The sequence below is a fragment of the Gracilinanus agilis genome, chromosome X (genome assembly GCF_016433145.1).
Source record: "Gracilinanus agilis isolate LMUSP501 chromosome X, AgileGrace, whole genome shotgun sequence".
Classification (NCBI taxonomy): Eukaryota; Metazoa; Chordata; class Mammalia; order Didelphimorphia; family Didelphidae; genus Gracilinanus; species Gracilinanus agilis.
Window position 1 is genome coordinate 1,262,789 of NC_058136.1, and position 12,583 is coordinate 1,275,371.

General features: G+C 35.4%; 1 pseudogene; it reads left to right on the plus strand.

The window, feature by feature from the left end:
* LOC123253450 overlaps positions 1 to 10,938 on the plus strand; it is a 46,436-nt pseudogene extending 35,498 nt beyond the window's left edge.
* Positions 10,939 to 12,583: the final 1,645 nt, after the last annotated feature.

Here is a 12,583-nt window from a genome sequence, read left to right on the forward strand (position 1 = left end):
CTACTACTACTACTACTACTACTACTACTACTACTACTACTACTACTTACAGACTAAGCACTTTGCAATTATTATCCCTTTTCATCCTAACAACATGCTTAGAAGGTAGACACTATTATCCTCATTTTATAGATGAAGACACTGAAGCAAATAAAAGTTGTGACTTGAGCATGGTCATGCAGCTAATAGGTGTCTAAAGTCATATTTGAACTCGAGTCTTCTTTATTCAAGACCTACTATGTAGTTTTTTCTTCTGTTAGAAAAATAAGAGAGCTGAACTAGGTGATTCCTAAGACCCTTTATAGCTCCAAAATTCTATAGCCCTATCTTTATCAAGGGCTTAACTTAGGATGTAGGGAATTCCTGGGGAATAAAGAGTTAACTTCACTTTTCATCCTCATTCCAAGATAAAGCTGAATTATTTGCTTCGTGTCCCCTAGCCAACTGCTCCTCCTCCCTTGGCCAGCTGAAACCTTTTGGGATTCTTCTGATGACTTAGTATGTCAGATTTCTACACGTGAATTCTCAAAGCAGCTCTGTCCCCCCCCAACCCTGCCCTATTTTAGTCTCAGGTCTCTATGGAAAATGATTTTAAGCTTTTACAATTCATATTTGGGCTGTCCAGGAACTTATCTTACACTTAAAACATTGCTATTATAGACCTGCTTCAATGGTGTTTCACCTAAAGTTGTGATTTTGCAGAATTAATTACTGACATTAGGTGGATTATTCCTGTAACACGCTCTAAAAGAAAAACAAATGAAAGCAAACAACTGGGATTATAAGATAGTTCCAGGGAATGAGGATATATGGAATTCTATAGACTATATATATATATATATATATATGTGTGTGTGTATTCATATGCATGTTTATGTATATATACATGAGTCTGTATACATCCACTGGCAAACTAGAAACAATAAAGGCTGTGACTGAGCATACTAATTACTGGTAAGCACTTTCTCTAAAATACTTCATCTTGGCATTTGAAACTTAAAATCTCAAGTCTCTTATGGGGATTCAAGTGTGTTTTGCTATTTAGACATTGCTTGAATGATTTTTTTAAAGCTGGCATAGTTTTTATAATATATTTTATTAAGATCATGAAGATTACAATTATTTTGACTTTTAAGGGTTTTTTCAGTACATTTTATTTAATTTAAATTAATTTTATTTTTAAACCCTTACCTTATGTCTTGGAGTCAATACTGTGTATTGGCTCCAAGGTAGAAGAGTGGTAAGAGCTAGGCCAGTGATTCCCAAAGTGGGTGCCACTGCCCCCGGTGGGTGCTGCAGCGATTGGTGGAGGCAGTGATGTCCACAGGTGCATTTGGGGGTGGTGAATAACTGTAAGGGGGCGGTGATAGTATGTGACAGGGGGCGCTAAGTAATATTTTTTTCTGGAAAGGGGGCGGTAGGCCAAAAAAGTTTGGGAACCACTGGGCTAGGCAATGGAGGTTAAGTGACTTGCCCAGGGTCACACAACTGGGAAGTGTCTGAAACCAGATTTGAACCTAGGGCCTCTTGTCTCTAGGCCTAACTCTCAATCCACTGAGCTACCCAGCTGCTCCCTTTACAGTACATTAAAAAAAAAGTTAAAACATACATTAACAGCTAAAGTATGTGCAGAGATACACAAATTTTGTGATGTATAGAATATAGGACAGTCTGTTTTCATTCATCCCGTCTCCCTTTTTTCTTTCTTTCTTTTTTTTTAAAAATCTTTACCTTTCATCATAGAATCAATACTATGTATTGCTTTCAAGGCAGAATATTGATAAAGGCTAGGTAATGGGGATTTAGTGACTTACCCAGGGTCACACAGCTAGGAAGTGTCTGAGTCCAGATTTGAACCTAGGATCTTCCATCTCTAGGCCTGGCTCTCAATCCCCTGAGCCACTCATCTGCCCTCTCCCTTTTTTCTGTTATTTTTTATTCAAATTTTATTAGTTGTAGGAAACAGCTTTCGTTTTCACAACATTAGATTTGAAATCCTGGTTATTTTAAAATTTTCATTTACCATATAAATGAAATTGCAGTTTCAGTTTGTCATATTAATTGCAAAAATTTAATAGTTTATTTTATACTACTATAATCCAAAAGAACTCTGTAGTCATGAGTTATTAAATACCATCATTTTTTGACAGTCAATCTGAGGTACTAAGTATTTAGCAGGGTTGTGTAGTGTATAGAGTGCTGGATCTGGGGTCAGGAAGACCTGAGTTTTCAAATCTGGCCTCAGCTACAGGTATATGACCCTGGCAGGTCTTTTAATATATCTATCTTAATACCCTCACCTACAAAATGAGGATAATAATAACACCAACCTCTTAGGGTTGTGAAGAGGACAAAATAGAGTAGAATTTGTAAAGAACTTTGTAAAGCTTAATTAAAAAACCCCATCTTTACTATTATTATTGTTAATATTTATTTGCCATATACAGTGCGTTAGAGACAATGGCAGACATTGATTGTCAAACAAGTTTCAAATTACAAAGACTTAAGTCTCTGACTCCCTTTTATTCATCATTGAAGCAAGCCAGAGAAAATCTGTTGAATTGCTCCTATTTCCCTTTTCAACTGATTATTGCCCCTCTCCTTTTCCTTCTTCACTCTCAGGTTCTCAGGGACTTCATGAAGTTCCAGAGAGACCTCTAAAGAGAGTCCTATAGTTTGGCCAATCCTCTACAGGTTCTACCCAAACCTTAATACTTTAGTTCATCCACATTCCTTCTCTCCTCAAAAAAATTTTACTTTTTGACATTTTGTATTTCTCTGAGACTTTGCTCTCTGCTTTCCAAATTGTTCCTATGTTATAATGACTTAGAGATCATTATAATTTATTAGCTCAATAGCTTTATTCGTTACCTTTCTAGATAATCCCAATATCTTGAGACACAACTGCTGAGCACATGATAAGTAAACAAAAACAAAGACAGGATAATGACAGGGGCCTCAAGGACATCGACAAGTAGTTGAGGGAGCTTATGGACCATTCAAGCATCCTTGAGTCACAGACATAAGTGACCTTATATTCCTCTGACATATAAGGATTTCCAAAGATATTATTAAGATGATCTGACATGTCTTTTCTGATCGTTACGTAAAGGAGAAAGGACAACTTTATAAGCCAATTGACATCATGGAGAATTCAAACGTAGCAAGAGCAGCAAGAAAAATAGAATTTGATTTTTTTTGTGTCTTAGAATGTGCTTCTCGACAAAGCAGACTATTCTTTGACACTTGTTTCAGATATTTCATTTTGCCAGGATAGGCAAGTCTCTAAGTTATTTGCCAAGTGCTGGCAAGCATAGCTCTATGGGCCAGCTAATAATGTCAGTCAGTTTATATTTTCTGATTCAATCATTTAAATTCTTTATTTAAAATGTGTGTTATCAATACTTATTTGTTTTTACCCTACTCTTATTCCTGAATATATTTTCTGCCAGTACCCCTCCTCCTTCTCCCATAGTTCACTTATCTCTTGACAAAACTCCTTTTTGTATCCTAGATAAGACCTGGCATGCCCAAAAAATGAAAATAAAAATATTGGTTGTGGTCAAATGAATAGAAAATTAAACACTAAAACTGTAAAAATCCATATAACTTCATTATGTCAGACTAAGTGGTAGCCAGGCTGACAGTAAATTAGAGACTGTTTCTATAAGAGGAGATTTTAACCCAGGGGGTCTGTGGATAGGTTTAAAACTTAGTTTTTCAAAAATAGTTGAGTAACTATATTCATGTAATAGATTTCCTTTGTGATGTCATATTTGCTTTTATTTTATATATTTAAAAGCTTTTTTTTTTTTTGAGAAAGCATTCTTGTGGTTCACCAGACTGCCAAATGGGCTCCATGGCATGTACACTCACACATACACATGAAAACTAATGGCTAACATCTTTTCAAGAAGAGCTCCTGTTGAATCTTCTTTGCTAAGCAGATAAGACCGAGAATCCTTAGCACAGTACTGAGCTGCCAACTATTTGCAAAAACACCATGAACCCATTAGAGGCCTTAGAATGAATCCATTTCCTTAAAAAAGTTTAAACTTTGGAATTTTCTTTTGGTAGACTGTTAGATGTGTGTAGCTGAATCTTTCTTTACAGGTATTGGGAAAGTAAACTTCAGTCCAGTCCTGTTGAATTACCCACAGTTCTGAATGTGGAAAAATGTAAGTCATTATTTTATTTATACGTGAAAATTATCTGGTTTTTGTTTTACTTAAGATCATAGATGAGTTTTCCTTTCAACAGCACAAATATAGTTTCTACGATTTAACAAACTCCTATAGGTAAGTTATTATATTTGGAAGCAATGTGGACTTTCCTTGGGAAAGAGGAAGATATGAGTTTAAGTTCTGTCTCAGACATATATTTATTTGGGGGCCAGTCCTTTAAGCACTCAGTACCTCCCAAGTTCTATATACTGCTTCATGGCTATTTTATTTAGGATTTTAAAATTTGTAAAGTTTCATCCATCTATCTATCTACCTATCTGTCTATCCATATGTATGTATATATATATATATATGTGTGTATATATGCAATTATATATTTATATACATATGTATATATGTAGTAAAATTATATACATACTATATATATGTATATATTCATATGTTCAACTTATTCTCACAAGGTAAGTGATATTATTATTACTATTTACAGATAAGGAACTTAGGCTCTCAAAGGTAATGACTTACCTAGGGTCACAAAAATTGCTAGTTATCCAAAGCATATTTAAACCCAGTTCTCTCTGACTCTAAATATTCACTTCCCCTTTGGGTTCTAAATCTCTAATCCTATCATCTCCCCAAAAGGTTATATGTTACTCTAATAGAAAATGTAAAAAAAAGTAATATAAAACTACTTTCATATATACAGATTTAAACTGTAATATCCACTGAGTTTATGAATAAATATTTATATCATTTGGTTTCTAAGAAACATTTACTTGGGTAAAGAAATCTTTTTAGGGGAAAAAAGAACCAAATATATAATTGCATTTATTTAAAAACACTGAGTTACTGTATTGACAAGAAATATGAACTTTGCCCATTTGATAGTGGGTAATCAAAATAGAATTAGTTTCTCAGAGTAATGAAAGATATGAGACCCCAGAACATGCATGTTGGGCCCGTGGTCAGGGTTTGTATTCACTACCTTTAAGCTCTTTAAAAAACGAATGGGTAGATATGTAGATATAGATAGCTAGACATGTTGGTACAGAATTTGAGGACATGAGTTTAAAGCCTGACAGATTTTATAACTGCTTGATTTTAGGCAAGTCTCTTAATAGTTATGGGCCTCAGTTTATTCTTATTTTTATATAATATAATTATTAACATTATCTATAAAAGGGGAATGTTGGACTAAGGTCCCTTCCACCTTTAAACCTAAGAACTCTGAACTTGTAATTTCATGTTTGTAATGTGAAATTCAACTACAAAAAGTTTATTTGAAAACAATGCAGCCATTTTAGGGTATAGCCAAGTTGAGGTAAAATGACAGTGACTTGTGTAAAAATAGGGCGAGTGATGCAAGGCGTAAGGAATGCTAAAGAGACTTGTTTATGAAAATAAACTATTTATTTAAATATATATATAAAGAAAAAGGATTTCTAATTCTAAGGGATTCTGACTCCACCCAAATAAACTCCCAAGTCCCACAAAAAACCGCTTCTCCTATGGTTCACAGGCTACGCTAATCCTCCCTGATCTAACTAACCAAATTTATGCTATTCTAAATAAATCTAATCACTCTAACTCTTAACTTTGCCTTTAAGTTATAAAGATAACCAAGGCTGGCTGGTTGAGTCTCCACAAGAATCAGGTTAGGACTCTGAGCCTTAACAGACTCAGATTCCAAACCAAAGACCAGGTTTTATTTGGTCTTTTCACAGTTTAACCAATCTATAGGTAGTAATAGATAAATGAATAGTGTTTCCCAAGTTGGAAAAGAAAACACTCCACTCCTTCAAGTCTTTCCCTCAGACCGAAATAGAGAGAGGCAAAGATGTTACCTTCTCCAGCCCTGAGAGAGAAAGAAGTTGTGTGTGGCTCAGTTGACTGCTAGAATCCCACTCCTGGAATGCCACACCCAGATCATGTAACTGTCATAGAATAACGGTTATAACTGCCACCAGTTGAAATTAACACTCTCTCTGAGCTCTATTTGAAACTCCAATTCTTCCTCAAGCCAGCTTCTCTATTTCTTATCTTTAAACTAATAAAACAATACTTATTTTCTAATATCATCCTTATACTTGGCAGTCAATAAAAAATGTTCTTTCAGGACAAATGAATGGAAACTTACTCCCCAAAACTGTGGAGCTAAAAGTTTGACTATACATAGCAATAGGCAGGTCACAGTTAGTGTTTTCTTTAGTTCTGAGAGTCATATTTGATAAGGATGTTAAAAAGCTGTTGTTCACTATATTGTGAGACTACTAGGGACAAACACCAATGGCAGGCGATGAGGTTATTTAACTTGGAGAAGAGAAGGTATAGGGAGAAGGTATCTCTGTCATCTCTTATCTGAAGACTAGTCAGGTGGAAATTGGTTCAAGAAGGCAGCACAGTGGATTTTTAGCCAGAGGAAGTGGGTTGGAATCCAGACCTTAGTTCTGTTCTTTATCACCTGCTCATATGTGACATGTTGCTTGCTTCTTCTCTAGGCTTAAATTTCTCTACCTTTAACAATGGAGATCACTCTAGATTGTTAGGGTTTTTTCCAACACTAAATCCTTTGATAAGACCAGGAGTATAATAGAACTGCTCAATATAATGAATACTTTGAAATCGTTTCCTTCCAACATAATGGTAGATGCTAAAAGATTTTGGAATGAGAAACTATTTAACCTTATTTCTTGTACAAAGATTTTTTGCACAAAAAAGGAAATAATATATTAATTAGCCAGTTATAATATGGCCAAGGGCAAGCACAATACAGTAGTGATTCAAGAGTTGATTTTGGAATTAGGAAAACCTAGGTTTAAGTTCTGCCTTTGATATAACTCACTGTATGATCAAGGGCAATTCACATTTTATCTTTTGGGAATGCTCGATGACAAAGAGTTCTAAATTCAGGATGTTCCCTGCATAGGTAGATTCACAAGCCTAGGATGAATTGCCTTTTCAACTCCCTATATCTCTAATCTATATTTTTATATTTTTCTTCTGTTTATATTATATATAAGTAACTGATATAGAACTAAGTGATCATACATTGAAAGAAAATTCTTGTCCATCTTCTAGGTTTCTAGAGCTGATAGAAAAATGAGAGAATTTAATACAACCAATTGGTTTTATTGTTAAGGAAACTGAAGTCTAGCTTTGAGAATCAAGATATTCCATTTTTCATCTCTCCATTCATGGATTCTTTCAGGTTCTGATTATAGTCAATCCACTTATGAAATAGCTGCCCAAATATCTTTTGGGTCATTATTTTCCTGCTAGTATTCTCCAGGTATCACTTTATCAATAGAATCTAGTTAAGCAAGAGCTTAAATAGCTGACCCATTATCATACAGGTAGCAAATGAGAGGGCCATGATTCAAATTGAGACTGGGGTTTGAATTAAAGTCTTCTGACATCTAAACTAGCATTCTTTCCACACTTCCATAGTCCATCCTCAAGGCTTTCTAGTTTGACCTGCATCTGAGCAATTTGGGAAGGAATATTTTGTTATTAACCAAAAAGAAAAGCCATAAGGATGTGCTATAAGTATAGCAATATGTTCTTGGGGTAGATGAGGTGTTCCAGGGGACCTACCACTTATGGTGTGAGGATTTGTAGTGCCCTTTGCAGGGCTGCTCATCCACCTTTGGTGTCTTCCTGTCATCCAACTCTCACTTTTGGCTTCAAGAAGCTGTAGCATGCACAGTGGCCATAACCTGGTTAAAACCATCTTGGCAGATGGATTAAACCAGGTTGAGGGTAACCATCCATCACCTATTTAGGGAGATGTCTACCCCAAGCATGTGAAGACTTCCCCTGGTAGAATGGGCAGATGTTCCAATGGTCATGAAAGCAGCTGAAGAAGTCGCTGTGGGGTGCCTAATGCTTGGTCAGACATCAAAGATGCCTACGTCCTGGGCCATCATCATTGTCCTGACTTTTGTCTTGACCATGAACTTCTATGACTCTGGAAGAGCAAGTGAGACAACTTTTTGTCACTCTATGTCTCTTATTCATGTGCAAGTCCAGACATCGCCTTGTGATGTCACTGGTCTTCTTTAAAAATGAATGATATACAACCAGTAGAAATGTGCGTCGGCCATGGGTGGGGGAAGAGCGGGGGGTGAAGGGGAAAGTAGGGGTATAAAGTATGTAAACAGGTTAAAAATGAATATTAATAAAAGTTTAAAAAAATGAATGATAAACAAAAACAACAATATGTTCTTAAGAAGATATATTTTGATCCAATTGGGAATTTATTGAATCATATCTCAATATTAATTATCATTCTACAATGTATTAATTTTTTACATCTGCATTTTTATGTTAGATATTCTTGAAATAGACTGAGGCAGCTAAGTGGATAGAGTGCCCGCCTGGAGTAAAAAAAGATTTGAGTTCCAATCCTGCCTCAGACGCTCATATCTGTATGACTCTTACTACCTATATGTCTCAGATTCTTACTACCTATATGACTGACAAAGTCACTTAAGTTCCCTGTACAGGTCTTTTGTATTTGCAAACTGAGGAAAATAATAACAACTTCTCAGAGTTGTGAGGGCCAATTAAAATAATTTATGTAAAGTACTCTGAAACCTTAAAGCATTACATAAATGCTAGCTACTATCATTAGTTTTAAAATGAGAAAATAAAAACAAAAGGAAATTGGGCATATATGTAGTTCACAAATAAAAATCCATGGAATTACCTATCAAAACTCAAAATCAGTACCACTGAAGAGTCTACTTCATATTATATCATCTTCTCTTGCATAATGGGGATTATAAGCATAGATGACTCTATAGATATGGCCTTCTTTATTTTCCTAGAGACATAAAAAGGACCTGGCTCTTTGTAAGTAACATAAAACTGATAAGCCAAAATGATGTTTTAATGGTAGGAAGGCACATGATCTGAGAAGGGGTACATCTATTTAAATGCTTTCAATTTACCCTTTCCTATAATTCATGACTGGAGGCTAGTCATTTTTCCATCCAGCAGAACAGAAAGTCTTTCTCATTTTCATGACATTCCATGAAGTTCAGTGCACATAGGATCCACGTAGTATCTATGTTTACAAACATGTAACACAGAAATATGTGTAATATATATTGATGCATACGTACATATATTTAAACATACTCCTGAACCTAGGGAAAGATCAACTCCTTACTTATACATTATTTGCTCTTTTGTTGATGCTGGTGCCATAAAATTATCAGAAACATGTGAAGGAAATTATACTTAAAATGTGAGAATTTTTCTTCCCTTACCATCACATATGTTGTGCACCAGACACAATTATCCCTTTAGAATGTATTACAGATGCAGCTCTTAGCCAATGGGTCCAAGATGTTTGCTCAGATATAAACTTGCAGGCCAATACTAGAGAAAACTGGCAAAAGCCTTCAGCAGGCAATGTTTCTTGAATGTTGCCAACCCAGATCATTTTTTTTCCCTGAGAATTTTGGCAGCTGTCTTCCATCTCTTCAGATTGTGCTTATAATTGGCTGTTTCCATGGAAACTCAGGCCTTAAAACACAGTTCTCTTCATTAAATGGCTATAGAAGGGAGGTATGCCCTGAGCAAAACAAGATTTTTTTTAAAGGAGGGGGGAGGTCAACAATTAGGATAAAACCCAACAACTGTGAGTAGCTTCCAGTGTGACACCAATTCTGCTTGTGATAGTGCACTGAAAATTTGTTAACCCAAATGTTGGCAGCCTTTAACTCTGATTTCTTCCTGTAATGTTTTACTTAGCAAAAAGCTTTGGGTACAGATTAGCATTTGTTGCCTAATACTTGTTTTAGATCTGAGAAGGAAACTGTAGGATGCAATTGAATGAAAGTATTCATAAGGATGAGGTACAACAAACTTTTTGTTTTTAAATCCCATAAGTAATGAAAAATTAAAATAGAAATATGGACTAAAATGACATTATTAGAATCAGAGGGAGAGGTGAAAAAAATAAGCCATTGGTATATAGCACCTCCATCTTTTTCTTATGATTAAAAAAAAATTAACTCATGGGGCACACATAATAGCCGACATTTGTATAGCACTTTATGGCATATGGAATGTTTTGTGCATAATATCTCCTTTGATCTTTGCACAAACTTTGTGAAATAGGTATTACTGGTATTCCTATTTTACAGAAGAAAAAACTAAGGCATAAGAAGGTTAAACACCCACAAAGATAATAAGTGGCAGGGATCGGATTTGAATTTAGCCTGGTGTTCCGACCCCTCCACTATGCCATAGCTTCCTTCCACACTAAATCTATGAGTATCTGTCTCACTCTTTATAACTTTGATTAATATTTGAGATTTTCACCTTCATCTATTTAGTAAAAGATGACACTTAATAGTCACATAAAACTCGAGGTTCCCAGCTTTTATCCTTTCCTTAATTATTTCTTATGTTTTGGAATAGGATGTTATAAGTATCAAAAGGTAAAATAGGATGAGTTTTGTGGGTTTGCTAAAAATTGAAAGTACTGTTTATAAGCTAGCATTAAATTTACTTCTCCCCAATATTGTCCCAGGAGGCCCAGGCTCAACAGGAGTCAGTAGATGGGATCAGCTTGTGGCAGAATTATGATTCCAAAGCAGAAGAGCAGGTAAAAGTTGGGAGAATTATGAAGGAATTCCACCCTGAGAAAGGAGAGGGATTATACACAATAGCAGCAATAATGCATGATGATCAACGAGGAATGAATTATCATCAGCAATTCAAGGATCTAGTACAACCATAAGAGCCTCATGACAAAAAGGCTTTTCTACCACCACAGAAGGGGCTACAGAGTCTGAATGCCATTCTTCACTTTTTTCCCTTTGTGAATTTTTCTCTAGTGTAATCGATATATGCCTTGTTTTATAACACAACAAACATAAAAATATATTTTATATGATAAAACATGTACAACTTAAATAATATTACCTGCTGTTTTGGGGAAGGTGAATAGGTAGGAAGGGAGGGAGAGAATATGGGTTGCAAAATACCAGAAATTGATGATTAAAAATTGTACCAAAATGTAATCCAGAAAAAAAAAAGTAAAAGTTAAAAAAAAAAAAAGGAAACGATCAGTGTAGTGGCTATGAGGGAGTAAGCAGTGATTCCCAAAGTGGGAGCTCCTGCCCCTGGTGGGTGCTGCAGCCATCTGAAGGGTCCTATTAATTGCTATAAAAATAAAAAATAATTTCCAGGGGGCTAAGTAATATTTTTTCTGGAAAGGGGGCAGTAGGCCAAAAAAATTTGGGAACCACTGGAGTAAGGGCAAAGGCTTCAACAATGAAGCAACATGAAAAACCAAAAGAGTGGATAAAAGTAGCATTATCAGTGAGCCCTATTAATATGAAATTAGGAAGATGAATGTCTCTTCCAGGGTAATAGCTACAGCAAAGAGTTCTCCCATAATCATAGTACTTATATAATAACACTTCAAAGTTTGCAAAGGACAAAGCTTAGAATGGTATCTGGCTAATAGTAAGCACTTAATAAATACTTTTGACTTGACATTCTTCACATGGGTCTGGTGAGACATATCCTCCAAGAAGTATTCTTTTCAATTTTTTGGATGTCAAAGTGGAACTTCAGAAGTAGAAAATATTAGATTTGCAATCAGAAGGTCCAGGTTCAAGTGCTGGCTTTACCACTTACTATTTCAGTGATCATTTCTGCTCTTTAGTCTGTTGTCCTACCTAAAAAATGAGGAATGGATGTTATTTAAGGCCTCTTGTGAATATGAAACCTATGACTACTCTTATTCTTTAAGAAATGGAATCCTTAGAATGTCAGAATTAGAGCATATAATTGGGAAAAGAATGATTTTAATTACTTTACCATCTGGGTGACCTTGAGCAATTTATTTAACCTTTGTGGGCCTCAGTTTTGCCATATAAATGAAAAAGATTGGACCAGATCTCTAAGATCTCTTGCTTAAGATTGGGAATTCTTAGCTTTCTTTTGCTCTCATAGACTGTTTTGACTGTCTAGAGAAACCTATGGACTTTTTCTCAGAATAATGTTTTTCAATGCATAAAATAACATATATAGGATTACAAAGGAAACCAATTATATTGAAATAAAGATATAATATTTTTTCCCCTTCCAAGTTCATGGACTCCCTGAAATCTATCTAACTCCAAGGGGAATTAAGAAGCACAGATCTAGGCCAACATCTCTCCTCCTACAAATAAAGAAATAGAGCTAAGAGAGATAAAATGACTTGCCTTAGGTGAACTAGTAAGTGGTAGAACCACGGATTGATTTAGGTTTTTATCCAAACCGAGGACTTGTGTCTGGAAAGGCAGAGCTGTTTTCCACAAAACCCAAGAGGCTGCCTGTGTTCAATAGTGAGCTGTTCTAAATAATACCTCTTATGAGTAGCCCTAAGTTTG